Source organism: Rattus norvegicus, chromosome 7, assembly GCF_021556685.1.
Source record: "Rattus norvegicus strain SHRSP/BbbUtx chromosome 7, alternate assembly SHRSP_T2T, whole genome shotgun sequence".
NCBI classification, from domain to species: Eukaryota; Metazoa; Chordata; class Mammalia; order Rodentia; family Muridae; genus Rattus; species Rattus norvegicus.
The window spans coordinates 58504367-58524063 of record NC_141540.1 but is presented as its reverse complement, the minus strand read 5'-3'; the positions used below and the strand labels follow the sequence as shown (position 1 = coordinate 58524063).

Genomic DNA, 19697 nt, shown 5'->3' with positions numbered 1-19697 from the left:
AGAGAAAATAAGGTTGATATATGGTTCAGGGTCGGTGCACAAAAGTAGACAGCAACTAATAGCTGTAGAAGAAGATACAGACAGAGAGACTGAGGAAGAGAAAGAGACAAGAGAGGAACATATACTGGCCACAGTAGTTAGGGAACCTAGGAAGATAGTACCTGGCAACAGAAGAGAATTCCTGGCTAAAGATCGGTGTGCCTAATATGAAGAAAAAGGACACTGGGTCAGGGACTGCCCAAGAAAGAACAAGAGGGGGGCTGGGTATTTAGCTCAGTGGTAGAGCGCTTACCTAGGAAGCGCAAGGCCCTGGGTTCGGTCCCCAGCTCCAAAAAAAAAAAAAAAAAAAAAAAAAAAAAGAACAAGAGGGGCCACTGGAGAGCTTCTTGGTCCTAGAGTGCTGGCTATGTACAGAGATAGAAGGGAAGTGTGGATACAGGGACCCAATGCTCTGTGCTCCTATGCCCCCCCCCCCAGTGGGTCAATATCCAAAGACCTTGAGTGCAAGGGGCTACTGGCAACGAACAATACTCATGGACTGCCCGAAGAACAGTGGACCTTGGCGTGGGCCGGGTAACCCACCCACTAGTTCATGGTCATCCCTGACTGCCCCTATCCCTTGCTCATGAGAAAATTGCTCTCCAAAATGGCTTGTGTGGGCTAAAATGGCTGGGTGAGGCCATGTGTATGCATATCTACAGACTGTGTATGTGGAGCTTAAGACCTGTCTCAGTGCACCAGTACCTGATGCTGGGAGATGTGTGTGTGTGGCTTAGTGCCGTTCTGCCTGGAACACATCATTCCTGCTAGCCGGGCTCTGACAATTATCACCTAATCCAGGACTTAAACTGCGGTAGAGTGGCTGATGTTTTGCCTTTAAATGAAATGTCCCAGAGGATGGGATCACTGATCAGCTGACATGGACTAGATTCTCCACCTGTTGGGGGCAATCTGGTCACCTTGCTGCCCAATCCTGACCTGGAGCCACCACAGCACAAGTGTCAAGCACTGGCAGAAGCCCATGGGTGGAGGAAAGACCTCTGCGACTGGCTGATTGATCCCTGCTGAAAGCCGAAGACCTTGTCCACAGACGGGAACAGTTCTCTTCATGAAGGTCAGAGATAAGTGGGTGCTGCCATGGTGGACAACACAATGTCATCTGGAATGGCTGAACTTCTACCCCCCAGCACATCAGCGCTGCAGATGCCTTTACCATCTCTTGGATGCCCTGGTGAAGCCAACAACTGTGAGTACTATTCGTTGCTCAGGATATCAGAAGGAAGAGATTCAGTGGCATAGGACAGTAACAAAGCAGATAAAGTGGCTCAGAAAATGGCTATGCAGGAGCCTATCCTGCTTACAGGCCTACAAGAGACAGCCACTGGGAACTGGGATTGGACTAAGAGACGGCCTCTACAATCATCAAGAAGATACTGGAAGAAATCTTTCCCTCGATTTGGAATGCCCAAGGTAATCTGGTCAGACAATGGCCCTACTTTCGTTGCCAAGGTAAGCCAGGGTGTGGCCAAGTATTTAGAGGTTGATTGAAAATTACATTATATTTACAGACCTCAAAGTTCAGGACAGGTAGAGTAAATAAATAAAACTCTAAAAGAGACCCTGACCAAATTAAATTGACCATGGAGACTGGCGCAGACTGGGTGACACTCCTTCCCTCTCGCTCTCTTCAGAGCAAGAAATATCCCTTCCAGATTCAGCTTTACCCCCTTTGAGATCTTATATGGGGCCTCAGATCCTCTGACTGTATTAGATGATGTTACTGAACCAACATGTCATAGTAATAATGATTTATGTGTCAGGCTAAAAGACCTACAGGTGATACAGAAAGAAATCTGCTCACAGCTGGCAGCAGCCTATGCCCCAGGGACCTCCGAGACATCTCATCCGTTCCAGGTCGGAGACTGTAGGTACATACAATGACATGGAGCCCAGACACTCGAGCCTCGCTGGAAAGGACCGTACCTGATGCTGCTGACCACCCTGACAGCCGTCAATTCTCAGCCCTCACCAGCCGCATACTAGCCGTTGGGGCTGAGAGCTGGGACCTAGAGGGACACTCAGATCTTCAAAAAGCTCCCTAGACTTACACATCAGATAAGTGACTGGGAGGTTGTTATAATGCTCACTTGAGGAGTGTGCTTTAGAAACAAGAATTTCATGTTTGCCCTGGGTTCCATCGAGAAAAATATAGAGATAGGCTTGATTTCTATTACAAATGATGTAACATTACATATGTTAATACTCCTAACACTTCTTGGGACTGTGCCTCAGGGACCATAAGTTTAAAAATTCTAAGATAGTCATGACCTTCGTATATAGGTTTAGATAGTGTTCAGATTGGAATCCTAAAGACTTTTTAGCTGACCTCCAAGAATAACTAACCTCCCTCTCAGAGGTAGTCCTTCAAAATAGAAGATTAGACCTGATATTCCTTAAAGAAAGAATGTGCTGCTTTGAGAGAAGAATGTTGTTTTTACCTCGATCACTCCGGGACCATTAAAGATTCTATGGCTAAACTTAGGGAGAGGTTGGACAAGAGATGACAAGAACGAGAAACCACTGATAACTGGTTTTAAAGCTGGTTCGATAGGTCCCCATGGCTTACCACACTGCTGTCAGCTTTAGCTGGTCCCTTGATTATCCTCCTCCTTTTGCTCACTGTTGGGCCCTACATCATTAACCGCCTTTTTGCTTTTATTAGGGAACGGATTAGTGCTATACAAGTCCTTATGTTGAGACAACAGTATCGGGCTGTACGGAGTGAAGAGCCACTAGACACTAGATTCATCATGGAGTCCTAAGATTAGGACTATTCACAAGGAGTAGAGGGGAATGAAGGGATAAAATTTCTAAAAGTTAGTCATGAACAAAGTCCAGACATGCCTGAGAGAATTTGAGATAGGGCTCACTGGCCCGACTATCAACTCCCAAGGACACTGGCCATCTGGAGCCACCCCCTCCCCTTCCTTCACTCCCTGAGGATGGGTCATCCCCCTGCTGCAGTGAGATGAGTTGCCCTGTCCACATTGCTGAGATGCTAGATTACACGTATGCTTTGTTGATGTAACTCCGTGCCAAAAGTAACTGTACACCCTTTGTATTAGCCAATTATGTGTATTCACACGAAACCCCTGGTTTTCCCTATATAAGCTCCTGCCTAGAGAGGCTCGGGGCTTGACTCAATCTCCTGTGTGAGATACGTGTCAGCCCGAGATCTCGTAAATAAAACTGCCTCTTGTTGATTACATCAAGACCGGCTTCTCGTGTTTCCTGGGGGTACCTCAACCCGTGACTGGAGCGAGAGTCTCCCCAAGTCTGGGGGTCTTTCAGCTTCTTCCAACCATTTGCTTGGAAAGTTGATTTCCAGCCTTTCACTCTGAGGTAGTGTCTGTCTTTGTCTCTGAGGTATGTTTCCTGTAGGCAGCAGAATGCAGGGTCCTCGTTGCGTATCCAGTTTCTTAATCTATGTCTTTTTATTGGGGAGTTGAGACCATTGATGTTGAGAGATATTAAGGAATAGTGATTATTGCTTCCTGTTATATTCATATTTGGATGTGAGGTTATGTTTGTGTGCTTTCATTCTCTTTGTTTTGTTGCCAAGACGATTAGTTTCTTGCTTTTTCTAGGGTGTAGCTTTCCTCCTTATGTTGGGCTTTACCATTTATTATCCATTGTAGTGCTGGATTTGTAGAAAGATATTGTGTAAATTTGGTTTTGTCATGGAATATCTTGGTTTCTCCATCTATGTTAATTGAGAGTTTTGCAGGATACAGTAACCTGGGCTCGCATTTGTGTTCTCTTAGGGTCTGTATGACATCTGTCCAGGATCTTCTGGCTTTCATACTCTCTGGTGAAAAGTCTGGTGTGATTCTGATAGGTCTGCCTTTATATGTTACTTGACCTTTTTCCCTTACTGCTTTTAATATTCTTTCTTTATTTTGTGCATTTGGTGTTTTGACTATTATGTGTTGGGAGGAATTTCTTTTCTGGTCCAATCTATTTGGAGTTCTGTAGGCTTCTTGTATGCCTATGGGTATCTCTTTTTTTAGGTTAGGGAAGTTTTCTTCTATGATTTTGTTGAAGATATTTACTGGTCCTTTGAGCTGGGAGTCTTCACTCTCTTCTATACCTATTATCCTTAGGTTTGACTTTCTCATTGAGTCCTGGATTTCCTCTATGTTTTGGACCAGTAGCTTTTTCCGCTTTACATTATCTTTGACTGCTGAGTCAATGATTTCTATGGAATCTTCTGCTCCTGAGATTATCTCTTCTATCTCTTGTATTCTGTTGGTGATGCTTGTATCTATGGCTCCTTGTCTCTTCCTTTGGTTTTCTATATCAAGGGTTGTTTCCATGTGTTCTTTCTTGATTGCTTCTATTTCCATTTTTAATTCCTTCAATTGTTTGATTTTGTTTTCCTGGAATTCTTTCAGGGATTTTTGTGTCTCCTCTCTATGGGCTTCTACTTGTTTATTTATGATTTCCTGTGTTTCTCTAAGGGAGTTCTTCATGTCTTTCTTGAAGTCCTCCAGCATCAAGATTAAATATGATTTTGATACTAGATTTTACTTTTCTGGTGTTTGGATATTCTGTGATTGCTTTGGTGGGAGAATTGGGCTCCTATGATGCCATGTAGTCTTGGTTTCTGTTGCTTGGGTTCCTGCGCTTGCCTCTCACCATCAGATTATCTCTAGTATTATTTTGTTCTGCTATTTTTGACAGTGGCTAGACTGTCCTATAAGCCTGTGTGGCAGGAGTGCTGTAGACCTGTTTTCCTGTTTTCTTTCAGCCAGTTATGGGGACAGAGTGTTCTGCTTTCGGGCGTGTACTTTTTCCTCTCTACAGGTCTTCAGCTGTTCCTGTGGGCCTGTGTCTTGAGTTCACCAGGCAGGTCGCTTGCAGCACAAAAGTTGGTCTTACCTGTGGTCCCGAGGCTCAAGTTTGCTCGTGGGGTGTTGCTTATGAGCTCTCCATGGGGGCAGCAACCAGGAAGATCTGTGCCACCCTTTCCGGGAACTTCCGTGCACCAGGGTTCCAGATGGCGTTTTGTGTTTTCCTCTGGAGTCAGAGATGTGAGCTGAGTGTAGACTCTTCTGGTTTCCCAGGCATGTCTGCCTCTCTGAAGGTTTAGCTCTCCCTCCCACAGGATTTGGGTGCAGAGAACTATTTATCTGGTCGGTCCCTTCAGGTTCCTGTGGTGTCTCAGACGCAGCGGATTTCCTGCTCCTGTGCCCTTATCCAAGGGAACCCAGAGGCCATATACAGTTTCCTCTTGGGCCAGGGATGTGGGCAGGGGTGGGTAGTGTTTGTGGTCTCTTCTGCTCTGCAGTCTCAGGTGTGCCCACCTGACCAGGCGGTGAGGTCTCTCTCCCACAGGGTTTGGGATCAGTGAACTCACTTATTTTTCTATGGTGGCTTTTTTTGTGTTTGAAAACTGATATTTTTACGGTAGTTTGTCTTAGTGGAACTTCTTAAGGCACTGAGTTTCATTTCTGTCCTGATGTTGCATTCTTAAGTTGATTTTAGTAGACTCTTTTTGGTATGCATTTTCAGTTTGAACTTAACTCCCTCCCTTCTTTGTTCTTTTATGACTCTAACTGGCATGCACCTCTCTCCCTTGGAATGTCCTGTGCACACATTTGATTCTCACCCCCTTCTTTGTTCTTTTATGACTCTAACTGGCATGCACCTCTCTCCCTTGGAATGTCCTGTGCACACATTTTATTCCTTTCTTTGACTTTATCCATGTTCACTTTATGAATCCGTCCATATACTATATGGACTTATCTTCAGTATGCTAGTGTTTCTTCTCACTGTGTCTACTAATAAACCCCTGATGAGATATGGTTTTAAAAAAATTTATGGATTTCAGTACTGGTTCCTCTACTCAGAGTACAGATTTATGTCTGTAGAGCGAGGACTCTAGTCTGCCATATAATTAGGCTCTTCTTTTCAGTTCTTGGTCAAGCCCCTCAAAACATCTGGACTAGAGTATGGGGAAACTCTAAAGTGTCATGGGATATCCAATACTAATATTTTTGTTAGGATTGTTCGGAAATCTAGGCGACCATCTAAAAATTTCCATTTCAATTTCTTTAGTTGAGTACCCCTTGAAGAACCTCTCAGTCTGGAGTTATAACATGAACTGCGGGTGTGATGTTGCAATAACTTGCAGAAGGGAAAGAACAAATACTAAAGGAGTGCTTTCATTGTTTGCTTTTCGGGGAAATTCGGAGTCCTGAATCTCTACTATCTATATTGCTTTCCAATATCCTCACAGAGTCACAATCACTTCTAACTCAGACTTCATGTTTATCCTTTCAGAGAGGATATCCTCTCTGGTATATGCATTTTGACAATAACTGGAAAATAAAATCCAACAAAGTTTTCAATCCAGATATTTTTGAGTGACTGGTGATAATCAACAATGACATTTAATTTCCCCCAAATCATTTTCTCACCTTCTAGAACATAACAGTAACTTTTCAGGGTTTCAGTAAAATAAAAGCTAAATCATTTGTGGCACGCGGCATTTTTGTAATTAACAACAAGGCTTATGTTCTGCTGAATAAGGAAAATCATTACCATGTATAATGAAGAAAAGACACACCACCTGCATAAGTCAATACTTTTTAAATTTCTAAATCTATTTAATAGTTCAATGACTTCACTGGCCTCAGTTTATTTCTAAGTTAATTACCATTTTGATGTGGTCAAACAAGATATTTTCTAAATCAGATAAAATAATGATATCTGCAAGTCAACTTCCACTAATGTTTGCCCTTTTCCTGTTTTCATAATATTTGGGTAGATTTTTATTCCTTTTTTTTTTATTTTCTTTTTTTCTTTTTTGTGTCACCCTCCACTTTACCACACTTAATACTCTTTTAGATAAGGTCAAATTCTATATGGAATGGATTACTCTTTCCAAAGAATGTAAAGAGATCCTTTTGTTTTAGTGTCCAGTTGGCATTTGGCTGATGGTCTTGAGAAAATGCTTACAGTTTGCATTTCTTATTTATCTCTGCAAAGGAGCAAGCATGTTGTATGAGGTTACAGCCACCATGGCTGGCATTTTAAAACTGAATTGAATTGAGTACTACACCTCACACACCAATATATTGCCTATGCCCTGGACTACTCTCCACGGGGACCCTACCTGCCCTTGGGGGTTGAAGGTGAGATGGCACAGAGTCGAGGACACAGACTCCAGGAGCCGGTGAGAAAAGCTGCAGCAAGCTCATCTGAGCACTGCTGCAAGCTCCTTCAATACCCACCACCCATGTCCCCATTAGTTCCAAGCAGGTATATATTCTAAACAGAAGTGCCTGATTGGTTGGCATCATTTGCACCAGCAAGTGTTGCTCTCTCAGGCAGTCCTCAATTAGGTCCTCCTACAGGAGATGCTTTTATAGCTGCATGGCCCCCAGTTTTTACATAGAGGCAGCCCTGCTGTTCCTGCTACACCTACACACACAGATACACACAGACACACACAGACACACATAGACACACACACATGTTTTCAATTAATTGAAATAGGAAATTATGTCTTAACTTCTATTATTTATATTGTATGACCAATGATAAATAGTTTTTTATAAAAAAATCCTACAATGAGTTCTCAGTTTTCCTGAAACTACTATCAGCAAGAGTTTTAAAATATATAAATGTTGACTGTCAATAGTTTAATTTAGGCCTTAAATTCATATGTTTAGAAATTCAAAATATGCTTAGGCTTATTAATCTTGTGTAATTACAAACATTACCTTATATGAGTAGACATATAAGGAAAATACTGATAAATCACAAAATAAAGTATAAAATCTTGAAGCACCTTGATTTTAAAGCTATAAAAATACAGTAGATATAAGATTATATATGAAAATGTACAATAAGTCATGAGATAGTGTAATGTTAGTTAAGTCCCTTAAGGTTGATCATACAGTCTGATGCCCAGGGAAAATAAAGATATGTACTTTGAAATGCAACACATACTGGATAAAATTTTGAAATATTGATCCTTAAATATTCTTGTTATTTGGAAGATTTTTTGAACTGAATTAAAAATAACCAGTGTCTTCATATAAATAATACTTTCTAACCCACACAGATTTTAACCACATATCGGTTGTCACTAGAGCAATTATGTATTGCTTAAAACACCCATTTTAGGTCCCTTTCCCTCCCTGAGGACAACATAGATAGAGAACGTAGTCTTTATGTAAATTCACACAATTTAATTTGATGACCAGTATACATGTGATCCAAATTGCCGCATAGCAACAGGCAAAACTACAGATACAGCTTTAGAATGGAGCCTATACGTGTATGATTTAAAAAATGTAATATGTTAATTATTAGGGACAGATTCCTTCTATGTATTAGCTGTATAAACTTTTTATGGTAATTTCCACAAATGTTATCTTATGTAGCTGGTTCTATACTGAAGATGAAGACCAAAAAGTGGGTATGAAGTCATGTGGTGAGTTTAAAAAGTAACATATTTTTGGGAACATGTTTAGAGTTGTCCCCCCTAGGGGAGCTCTATGCATTTTTAATATCAATATAAATAAAACCATTCATTTTATGGTAAGAGACACCACAAGCACTTGTTAACATTCATCTTACTGGCTTCATAAGAATAATTTTCTTATAGAATATTCATTCTAATTCATTCATTTTTATTTATTATTTGTTTTCTATGGATGTGTATGTGTGTATGTGTGCCAGTCACATATGTGCAAGTATCTGTGTAGGCTAGAAAATTGTGTCCGATCCCTTAGAGCTTGAAGTACAGGCAGTTATGACCTATTGTAGTTGGGTGTTGGGAAATGAACTCTAGTTTTTTTATAAGAGCAGGAAACACTCTTAAGTCCTGATCCATCTTTCCAGTCTCCAGCATTGTTTAACTTTGTAAATTATACATAGAAGTTATTATTCCTCTCTCCATTAAAAACATCCTATCATTATATTTTTTAAAAGAAGCAATTTGTGACATTTCATCAATTTTAGTCCATTTTCTGTCCTGTTTCTTGATCATTCTTCAATCTCTGTATGACAAGTTTAATAACTACTTGTGACATCCATCACTGTGAACTTCTTCCACACCCACACAAGCCAGATACTCTGGCTAACATTTTAGCTTTTGACTAATGTGGCAGTTATCACATTTCATGTAACTTTCTTGAGGTCATAGCCAATTTTCCTATATATTGATGCTACTCTGACAGTTGTGGATTTTCTGATTCACTTATGTTACAAATGTTTCTTTGCTTTATAGATCTAAAAGCACAGCCTGGAGAGCTCTCCAACAACTGCCATACTATTGAGCTTTATTTCTACAATATGCAAGAGAGTCCATTTTACTTCCCAATTGCAGTCTTCCTTAGCTTCTGTATTTATCGTTCTCTCAGCATCCTTGTCTACTCTGATTCTTATAGCTTCTCCACTCTAGATGGTATGGCGAAAAATGTATAGCTCATGGGTAATGAGCTCTCACCACAGCTATGCTCATCTGGTTGCTTGGTTGAGAGGTTTGTCTTCAGATATTTCCTAGAGGATGTCTGACAAGTTCAAAGGTCAGACAGAGTGAACAAGAACTACTGTCATTGTACCACAGTGGCTAAGTGTTAATCGGTCACCGCAGCCACAGTTTTCTTTCATGTTGTCTTCATTTCAGCTATGTAGGCCTTTTCCTTCAGTGATCTATCTCAGGGCAGAGGAAGAAGCTCTGTCTTATATCTTAACCATCAACTTTTTTATTGTTCAAAATTATTTTAAATCGTTCCAATGCTTCTTACAAATCTATATGCCATAATTACAATTTCCTGGCATAGCTGGCATCTTTCACATTGTACCTTTCCTCTTAAATGTCTATCCAAATTCTTAACTACTCTGTCAAACTAATGTCATGTCATAACCACCAAGGTTCTAATACTATTTGTTAATTGAAATGATTTCACTGTACTCGAAATGCACAGAAAATAACTCCACCAAGATTATGCTCGGAGTTTTTGTGTTTGAGAATAAAAAGGTAAAATCAATGGATGGTTTCTATTGGTAACTGGAGTCAGAAAGTCAAAACATGGACAACAGGTATAGGTATGAAGTCTTTAATTTTAACACGATGAACATGGCGTTGTTTGCTTTAGTAGTTCTTTCAGAACCCATTTATTCTTACTTGTGACCAGAAGTATACAATTTCTGTTTCTTCCCTACCTTCATATTCACATGTCAATCAAGTGAGGGACGCATTATTTTTGACTATCTAAATATCTACAAGATAGTATTCAGGCCATCTGAAAGTGAAATTGTGTGTGTGTGTGTGTGTGTGTGTGTGTGTGTGGTGTACTTCAAATATTTCAAATCAAGTGAAACCTTCAGTTAACATTTTAAGTCTCAACACATGCTCTGTGTACATTATTAACTCTGGCTGAAAGTATCATAACTTATTATGAAAGAATTATTTGAAGACATAAAAAATGCATTAAAGAACAGCTGTTTTATTGCTGGAAGCAGTACACCGAGGCATGCGTGTGATAGCATGAAACACAGAACTAATCGGATAACGTTCAAACAATAACTTCTTAACTTTATGATAATTGCTACAATTCAAAGCAGGTTTAGGATTTACTTTATATAGTAAACTTAAGATAAAGCAATAATTACTATCATATATGCTACGAAATCCAGTTTGGTCAACTTTAACTTCTCTAATTGGAATATTAGTATCATTAATAAGCTAAATCTCAGAATATAAACTCTCAAGACTTAAATAAATATATAACGTAATCTTAAGGTAACAAATATTTTGATATTTCCATATCTTGAAATTTGTGTTGCAGATGCTTGCAATTGCCCATATCCACATGGATAAGCTCATATCAAGCGCCTTTGGGCAGCAGGAACTGGACTCATTGTACTAGTAATTAAAGGGGCATGACATGAGACATGTCTTAGCCCAAGGGATTAGGGGGTAGAAATGACCAAGATACATTGTATACATATATGAAATTTTCAAAAAAATTAAAGAATTAGCAAAAGTCTAAACCAGAAAAAAAAACTGAGCCCATTTATATCGTAGTTAGATGTTTTCAACTTCATATTGTAAAATGGTCTTGTGGAACTAGGACTAAGCTACTAAAGTCAATTCAGGCATGGCCTCAGGAAAAGAAAAGAGCTGTAGAGGAAATCTCTCCTTGAGCACCAATGGCCAATGAACACAGGTAAGTGGAGGCAGAAATCTACTCAAGAAGCATTGCTCTGATGACGTCTAAACGAGACATGAGGCAGAAGCTATTTTTAAAAAAGTGAGAAAAGATTTTTCCTATAAAGTGGAAGGGGCTTGACTGAATTGCAGTTGTTTTCCAGCATTTGTTAAGGGAATCAAAGGAGCAGTAGAATGTGACATTTAGCAGGAAAAGTTGCTAAGCAGCCTTCAGTATTCTATAGCTTCTGTGAACCGCTCATATTAAAATATGAGTGAGAAAGGCCGGAGAAAATATGTGGACTAAAGAAAAACTTAATTTAAATGATTAGAAAAAAATCTTAAAATATTTAGCTTTGAGTGGCAACTCCTTACCCGGGACAAGGCAGCCTATCTGGTCAAAGGACACTCTCAAACAGTAAGATGCAAGGATGCCCTGCTGGGTTTTGGACTTAATTGGAACTTATCACAGTGACTCCTTTTTAATCCTGTCCTTTGAGGTTCAGTATCTGTCTTGCTCCTCTCTCAATACTGTCCTTCTAAGTACACACCTTATTTGGTTTCATCAGCTGGCAGTATAGGATGATTCCCTCGAATTAAATATACTTGAGTCTCCACCAAAACTGATTTAGATGAAATTCACCCAGAGTCTTCAGACTTCATCATTTTGATTGACTATAGGATCCATTAAATCACTGGAGAGTATAGGGAGAGGAAGATTTTATTTAGCAAATTATAATGATATAAACCTAGGAGACCAGGCAGAATTCTACAATCTGAACTCTGGCTTCACCAAAAATTCAGACAATGAAGTTTCCTACTCTCCACATATGGGTGAAAAACCTTCTTTGCAAGGTATTCATGAGGTACACAGCTTCATGAGTGGTCTGAGCGTCCTTATAAGAAAGTGCTAAGGGGTTGGGGATTTAGCTCAGTGGTAGAGCACTTGCCTAGCAAGCTCAAGGCCCTGGGTTCGATCCCCAGCTCTGAAAAATAGAAAAGGAAAAAAAAAAGAAAGAAAGTGCTAAGTGTGCTATGAGCATAAGAACACATGCCCCTGTGGCCTGGTGAGTCATCTGTAGACCCCACCTCCAGCAGAAAGACAGGGCATCAAGTGACAGATGGGGTTGCAATCCCAAAGTCAAAACTCTGACCCATAATTCTTCCTGTCTGAAAGAACTGCAGGGATGAAAATAGAGAACAGTCTGAGGAGAAGGAGGTCCAGTTACAGGCTGAAAGTGGAGGCTCCAAGGCCAAGACTGTTACTGAGGCTATGGAATACTCCCAAAAAGGGACCTATCATGACTGACCTTCTAAAGACCCAACAAGCAGCTGAAAGAGTCAGATACAGATATTTGCACTAAACCAACGGACAAGGGCTATTGACCCCTGTGGTTGACAGGGAAACACTTGAAGGTGCTGAGGAGGAGGGTAACCCAGTAGGAAGACCAGCAGTCTCAATTAAACTCGACCCCTAAGATCTCTAAGTCACTGGACCAACAACCAAGCCACATACACCAGCTGATATGAGATCCCTAACCCATACACAGCAGAGGACTGCCAGGTTTGTGTTGCATCTAACCTTCAAGAGACTGGAGGCCCCAGGGAGCAGAGAGGTCAGATGGAGTTGGTGTTGGTGGGGTGGGGACATTCTCTTAGAGATGTGGGTTGAGGCAGAGAGGAGGTATGGGTTGGGAAACAGTCAGAGGGAAGACCAGAGGGAGAAAAAACTGGAGTGTAGAAAACAAAATAAAAAGATTAAATAAAATTTTTTTAAAAAGAGAAAGTCCTATGTGAATTTGCTCATCCTTTTTCCTATGTGGGAATGTAACTTTGAAGTAACAATGTTGAAATAAAAACCTCCCCAGACTGAAAAGTGTGAATTATAAATGCTGCTTGTTTACAACTTACACAAACCGAAACTGTTTTATTTTATTTACCAGAATGTTCTAAGATAGTGGCAGAATAAAAAATTAATCAGGGATTCAGGTAGTCCTATTTTAAGAAAAATTGTTTATTTATAAATCCACTGATAAAATATTTGAAAGCATTTCTGTCCAATATCTTGATGCTATACAATATGAAGAAATTATAGAAAATTTAATTTAAGGATTATTAAAAGAAAGTGAACTCAATTTTCCTTAATTTAAAAGAGATGAATGGAGTTAAATAGTGAAATAAAATTGTTTTCATAGAGCTCAGTTTTAATTTAGTTTTTGATAGAAATGATTGTATAATTCAAACTGATATGGAAAGGTAAATTACTTTGATATTTTTTAAAATACAGAGTATCATTTTCACAAAAATTATACATATTTGTAACTTAATGAAAAAGTAAAAAGAAAAGCAAAATAACACATGATAGTGTCACTACTCACTTGTGACACTATCTAGATGAGGGAATTAATAGAATTACCTTGAGGGTAAACTCTAACTTCTCTATGTAACACATTGCTAATAAATGACTAAATACAAAGCCAAACACTCTTTTCCCAAATGGCTTGTCTCATATTTATGGTGCTAATAGATGCGTAAACACACATATGCGTACATTATGAAAATAGTTATTTAATTAGTGTTGCTTAAGAATACTATTCTCCAAGTATAAGAGAAATTCTGAAAATTATATCTAGAATGCTATAAAGGAAAAAAATCGTAATAGAGCAAAATTAATTTTTAAAGTTAGAATAGTATTTATCCCATGCTTAGGTTCATGCTTTCCTAATTTAAAGGTCCTCTAGTCTCTGCTGCTGTGGAGGAAAATCTGGAGATAAACTATATACTTCAAATGCGTAGAAGGTTTTAGAGCTTTCGAAGCACAAACTGGATTATGTTGGAACTTTGAAAGGTAGCCTGGTTCCTGGTTGAGCTAAGGCTACAAACCCTGTGACCCTGAAGTGTCCATAGGCTTTTCACCTGACTCCCGGGGAAGTAAGCCCCGGTCACTACCCACAGCCCTCCATAGATTTGTGGCCATCAGTCACATAAGGACAACACCCCGAGCCCCTCCACAGGTAGAGGATAGGACCACAGAACCTGTAGGCTCAAGACAGATCTCGATTATAATGAGGTACCTAAAGGCCTGGAGGCTTAGCCAATAACCTTTCCCCCAGACACCTGCAAAAGGTATTTAACCTCAGGCTCACCCTGAGAAGTGGGGTACAGTTTTACTCTTCTACTTTCTGCCATGATAATAAATTCCTTAAAACCATGGACTGCCTCTTCCGGATCTGCCAAGGGGAGCCTCGGAGAAGGCCTCTAATCTTTGGTAGAAGGCCCCCCTGCGCTGCCTGCCAAGGGTGCCACCACTACCAAGCCTTCAGTCTATACTCATTAAGCCAAGGACTACTCCAGTGGGACTAGCTGAAGCACCACCCCACTCCATTCTCAGAGCTTCAGTGGCATCCCAGTGGGGCCTGGGAGTCCAAGAGCCTGAGAACCAGATGTCCCTGGCCTCCTTGCAGGCCCCCGGACCCTAGAGTGAGCTCCATTTGTCCCTGCACCTCAAACTGTGCCTCCCCACCCCTGGAGCGGTGTCCAGTGGCCTCCTTACAGCCCTGTAGGTTTAGTGGGGTCCAGTGCCTCCACCACAGGGCTCAGCGGCCCAGGGAGGCAGAATGCCGGAAGTTTGACTGTGCTTACCCGACACTTGAGCAGGGCAGGTGTCCGGGCTGTGGGAAACTGCAGGACACTTCTCCAGGTGTGGGGAAGCTCAGTCGGAGCGCAGGGCACAGCCAGAGTTGGCTGGCTTGAGGGGCTGAATTTAGCCAAGGGCTGAGGGGGAAAAGATGGGAAGGAGGTGGGGAAGCTCGCGCTGGGAATGCAAGGAGACCTTCTGTGGGAGATAAGAAGTGTTTGGGTAGGAAAGTTTATTGGCTAAGTCTCCAGACCTTTAGATACCTCATTATAATGATGGTCAGTCCTGAGCCTAAGTGACCTGTGGTCTTGTTGTCAAACTTGCTCATTGTACCTGAAAGGTGTGAGAGCTATCTGCGTATTACCTGATAGCTCCATCAGAACAGCTTACAGGAGAGGAAGATGAAAAAGAATTTCTTTGAAAAGGGCACATGGTGAAAAGGTATTTGGGAGAATTTTCTGCACCTTAGAAAATTCTATGTATAAGAGAATAGTTCAGAGTATTTTTGATAACAAATAAAATATTAAACCTTTATGTAAAGTGAGAAAAAACATATTTGCTAAATCCTGATACAACCTTGGTCTAAAACTGAGGCCAGCCTGACGCTCAGCTATGTACACTACTTAGAGGAACATGTGCTAACCTGCATTGATCTGCTTGGGCCACCACAAGGATATTGCCTCTCTGATCAAACAAAACCATCATTAGGATACAGCTGTGCCGTGTTCTTATTAAATGTTCATATTCTATCATGCGTATTAAAGGCCATCATGAGCATGGAATGACATGGACCAAACTTGTGTTTTGCTTACTTTTATAAAGCTGCTGCTCACTCAGATCATATCTAAATTTGTAGTGACGTGAGTATGTGCCCTCCGCTGGGTCTGTGTGGCTCAATAAAGATTTTAAATTCAAAGATCTTATCCTGGTCTCCTTCTCTTGGATGAGATAAATGGACACATTGGAAGTGTTGAGTGCTATTGTGTGCTGACAGATGGGAGTCTGGCCTAGCTGCTTTCTGAGAGTCCCAACAAGCAGCTGAAAAAGTCAGGTGCAGTTATTGACACCCAACCAATGGACAGAAGCTGGGGACCCCTGTGGTTGAATTATGGAAAGGCTGGAAGAAGCTGAGGACGAGGGAGACCCTGTAAGAAGACTAGCAGTCTCAACTAGTCTGGACCCCCAAGATCTCTCAGACACGCCACTAACCAGGCAGCATACATGAGCTGGTCGGAAGGCCCTAACATATATACATCAGAGGACTGCCTGGGTTAGCCTCAGTGAGTGAAGTCACACCTAACCCTGGAGAGACATGAGGCTTCAGGAAGTGGGGAGGTCTGGTAGAGAATGGTTGAAGGGTGTAGAGACATCCTCTTGGAGACAGAGGAAGGAGGTATGGGATGGGGAGCAGTAGTGGGGAGGGGACCAAAAGATGGGTAGTATCTGGACTATATAGATAGGAAAATTAAAAAGTAATAAAAAAATAAAAAGAAATAAAAAATGCAATCAGTGAAATAATGTTTTAAAGTTTACAAGAATATTGAAGAGTATATTTATTTTTGCTATAAGAGAAATTAGTGAATTGAAGCCAGAAAGAATGTATGAGGTAACACTACAGGTCCGATGGCCAGTTGACTTTCTTTGAGTAATCAGCTTCTTGTTAGCATCGCCAATTACACCCATACAATAGAACTATATATTATGTGTTAATACTATCCTGCACACAAATGTGCAACCATGTAACATGTAAGCAGAATAATTGATATCTCATGTAAGCCCAATCCAGTTCTGTCTATTCATATGTGATCACAATCCCACAGTGAGGCAAACTAATGAGAATGACTAGAAAATAAAACTTCCCATATATATATATATATATATATATATATATATATATATATATATGTGTGTGTGTGTGTGTGTGTGTGTGTGTGTGTGTGTGTGTGTGTGTGTGTGTGTGAGGTAAATATTGAGGCTGCCATTTGACAGTGTAATTAAGTCAAGAAAATATTAAAAGTGTTTGCCATGTGTTGGAGAAAGTAAATCATTCTTTAATTAATTGATTCCTTTTTCCATATTTGTATCAACAACTTTAAGAGTATTTTGAATTTCTGAAGTAAACCTTTCATGGTTTCTTTATAAACAAGTATGCAAAAAGTTAGAGTCCACTATTATAATATTCAAATCCTGCTTTTGACTAACTCTTTGTGATTTTTGTTATATATAATATAATGGTCCTTATGACTGTTTCATTGTGCTGTTGAGACTATTTTAATTCAACTCTCATAACTTACAAGACTTTATACATATAAAACCACAAATAAACTCATTCACAGAAATGTTCCATAAATATTTGAAACAGTTCTATGCATTCTATTTTCTTGTTATTTATCTAGTGAGAACAAAAAAAAACACCTATTATCTTTTATTATACACACATAACTTATGATCTGAACAATGTAAAAGGAACTCATTTTGGCCACCAAATTGAAAATCATCACAATATGTAAGGAGAAACTGTTTCTCCTTTTCCCCATAACTTCCTATGGACTTGAAATCTCTGTTCCCACTGAGTAATTGATTAGTGCAGCTGCTTCTAATTTGAGCCTATGAATCTCAATCACTTTAATGTCTCCAATCACATGTTTGAGGCTAAGGCTTTGTCCTGAAATCTAGATCATTCTTGTCCCTCTTGTCACCAGCCTTTTGTGTGTGGAGACAGTTTTCTTTTTACCCCTTTGCCCCTTCTATGAAATGTCTATTGAGAAGATATAGTGGATGGAGGGTCAACAATCTCTAACCTCTGTCTTGCGGAATGTCACTGTTTCCCCTGTTGTTACTGGGTTTCGTTCATTGTGATTAAATGCCATATTCCAGAGGAGAAACATGTATAGATATACAGATATACACTCTAATGGTTTTCTTGGTCAGGGAGCTATATCAAGCTGGTCTTCCTATTTTCATCCTTTGACTTTACCTTCTATAATGAGGTATATGTAACAATCACATACCCTATACAGATAAGCTACTGAAGTGTTTGGTCTACTTCCTTAACAGACTGAGTGGATACTATTGCTTTCTGCCCCCTAGTCCATCCAGTCTTTTCCATATAGCTATTAAGACATTTTAAGTCTCAGACACCTATCTCGGTGTGACTTTAATGAATGGGAAACTCCTGTAATCTTGCTGTAGCAACCGGTGTTGGCCATCTGCTATTCCAGCACTGGCGAGACGTTCTATATTTGCTTTAAGTCTTGATGTCCTCAAGATTTTCCTATAGATTTCATAGTAATGACCATTTCATACTACCAGGGCCTTCTTCTACATGTGTACAGGGAAAGTTTGTCTAATTGGCACTGGACAAATTACACAGAATTCACAGATTTCTGTTTCTTTGTACAAACTACACATAGCAGGAAAATCAATTTGTGCAGTGTTAGTGAGATTCAGCTGAAATAGTTGTGTTATAACACCATGACTATGATTTTACCGCTATTGCGGGTGATAAGCAGAAAGTGCTGCATACGAGTACACAAAGAATCACTATTACAGGTTTTTGTCTCCCTCATCACAGTCACAAAGACATAGGCTTACAACATAATTCCATCTGTTAAGGGTTTTCTAATTGAGCATATCACCATCATATCAATAGAGATAAAGGCAGACATGAAACACATCAGAAAACATCCTGATTTATGACTTTGCTGTTCTAACTCTATAATATTTCCCTTATTATCCTCCAGGGACAAAGAGGGTAACTGATTGGACCAAACACGGGGATATGATTGCATTATTTTTCCTCTTGTTACTACATGAGTTACCATACATCAAGAAGCTTATTACAACATCTCTTATATATTCTGTTAGTACCTGTCGATCAGACCCAACAGGCTGCATTCTTTTTGTTTGCTTGTTTTTATTAGTTATTCCATTTATTTACAACACAAATGATATCCCCTTTCCCAGTTACCCCTTCACAAACCCCTCAAACCACATCCACCCTTCCCCTATCACTTTTGCCTCTTTGAGGGTGCTCCCCCACCCACCCTCCCTCTCCCACCCCACCACTCCCAGAGTGCATTCCTCATGGGAGATTCTTCATGTAATCTAATTCAGGAATATTTGGTAAGAATTCAATTCTAACTGCTTAAGGAGTTGAGGACCTCTTGCCTTTGTTGGCTATCTTGAGGAATCATTGCTCCCACACAATGACATCCCATCTGTAACTTTACCTCATTTTCTCAAAATTCCAATCCCATTATCCTGTTCTACCTCCTCTTACACACACACACACACACACACACACACACACACACACACATATATATATATATATATATATATATATGGATATGTAAGGGATATATATATATATATGTATATATATGGATGAATGTTAATATATAAGAGATGTTGTTTGGTGTTAATGGCTTATGTGATTTCAAAGCAAACTTACTCATTTTCCAGAATAATCTCCGTAGTTCAAGGACAACTGTTTGTCAACAATTCTGTTAGCAGGTTTCATTTCTGACAGTTAACTGTTGTATCAATAAAGATAAAGGTAGATGTGAGGAGACTAAGGATACAGTCTGATTTTGTTCGCAGCTCTAATTCACTGCTCTACATTACCCTCCTAATTCTCCTCTAGGAACAGAAAAATGACTGACAGTACTGAACAGTCTCTTCCTAGGACTTAACCTGATTTCGTTAGGAAAGGGAAGGATTCTGTAATCATTTTCTCCTTGATGGTCTAAAAGGAAAAAAATAATGAGATGATAAATTTCCTAAATACGGATGCAAATTCAATTCCTCGTGTTCTTTACTAGACAA

The 19697-nt window shown here is 39.9% G+C and overlaps 1 long non-coding RNA gene across 1 annotated transcript; it reads left to right on the top strand.

The window, feature by feature from the left end:
* Window positions 1-362: 362 nt before the first annotated feature.
* On the top strand, window positions 363-3272 carry LOC148004679 (uncharacterized). The gene is made up of 2 exons (XR_015624653.1): window positions 363-1246; window positions 1364-3272. It is a non-coding gene; the product is annotated as an uncharacterized LOC148004679 (long non-coding RNA).
* Window positions 3273-19697: the final 16425 nt, after the last annotated feature.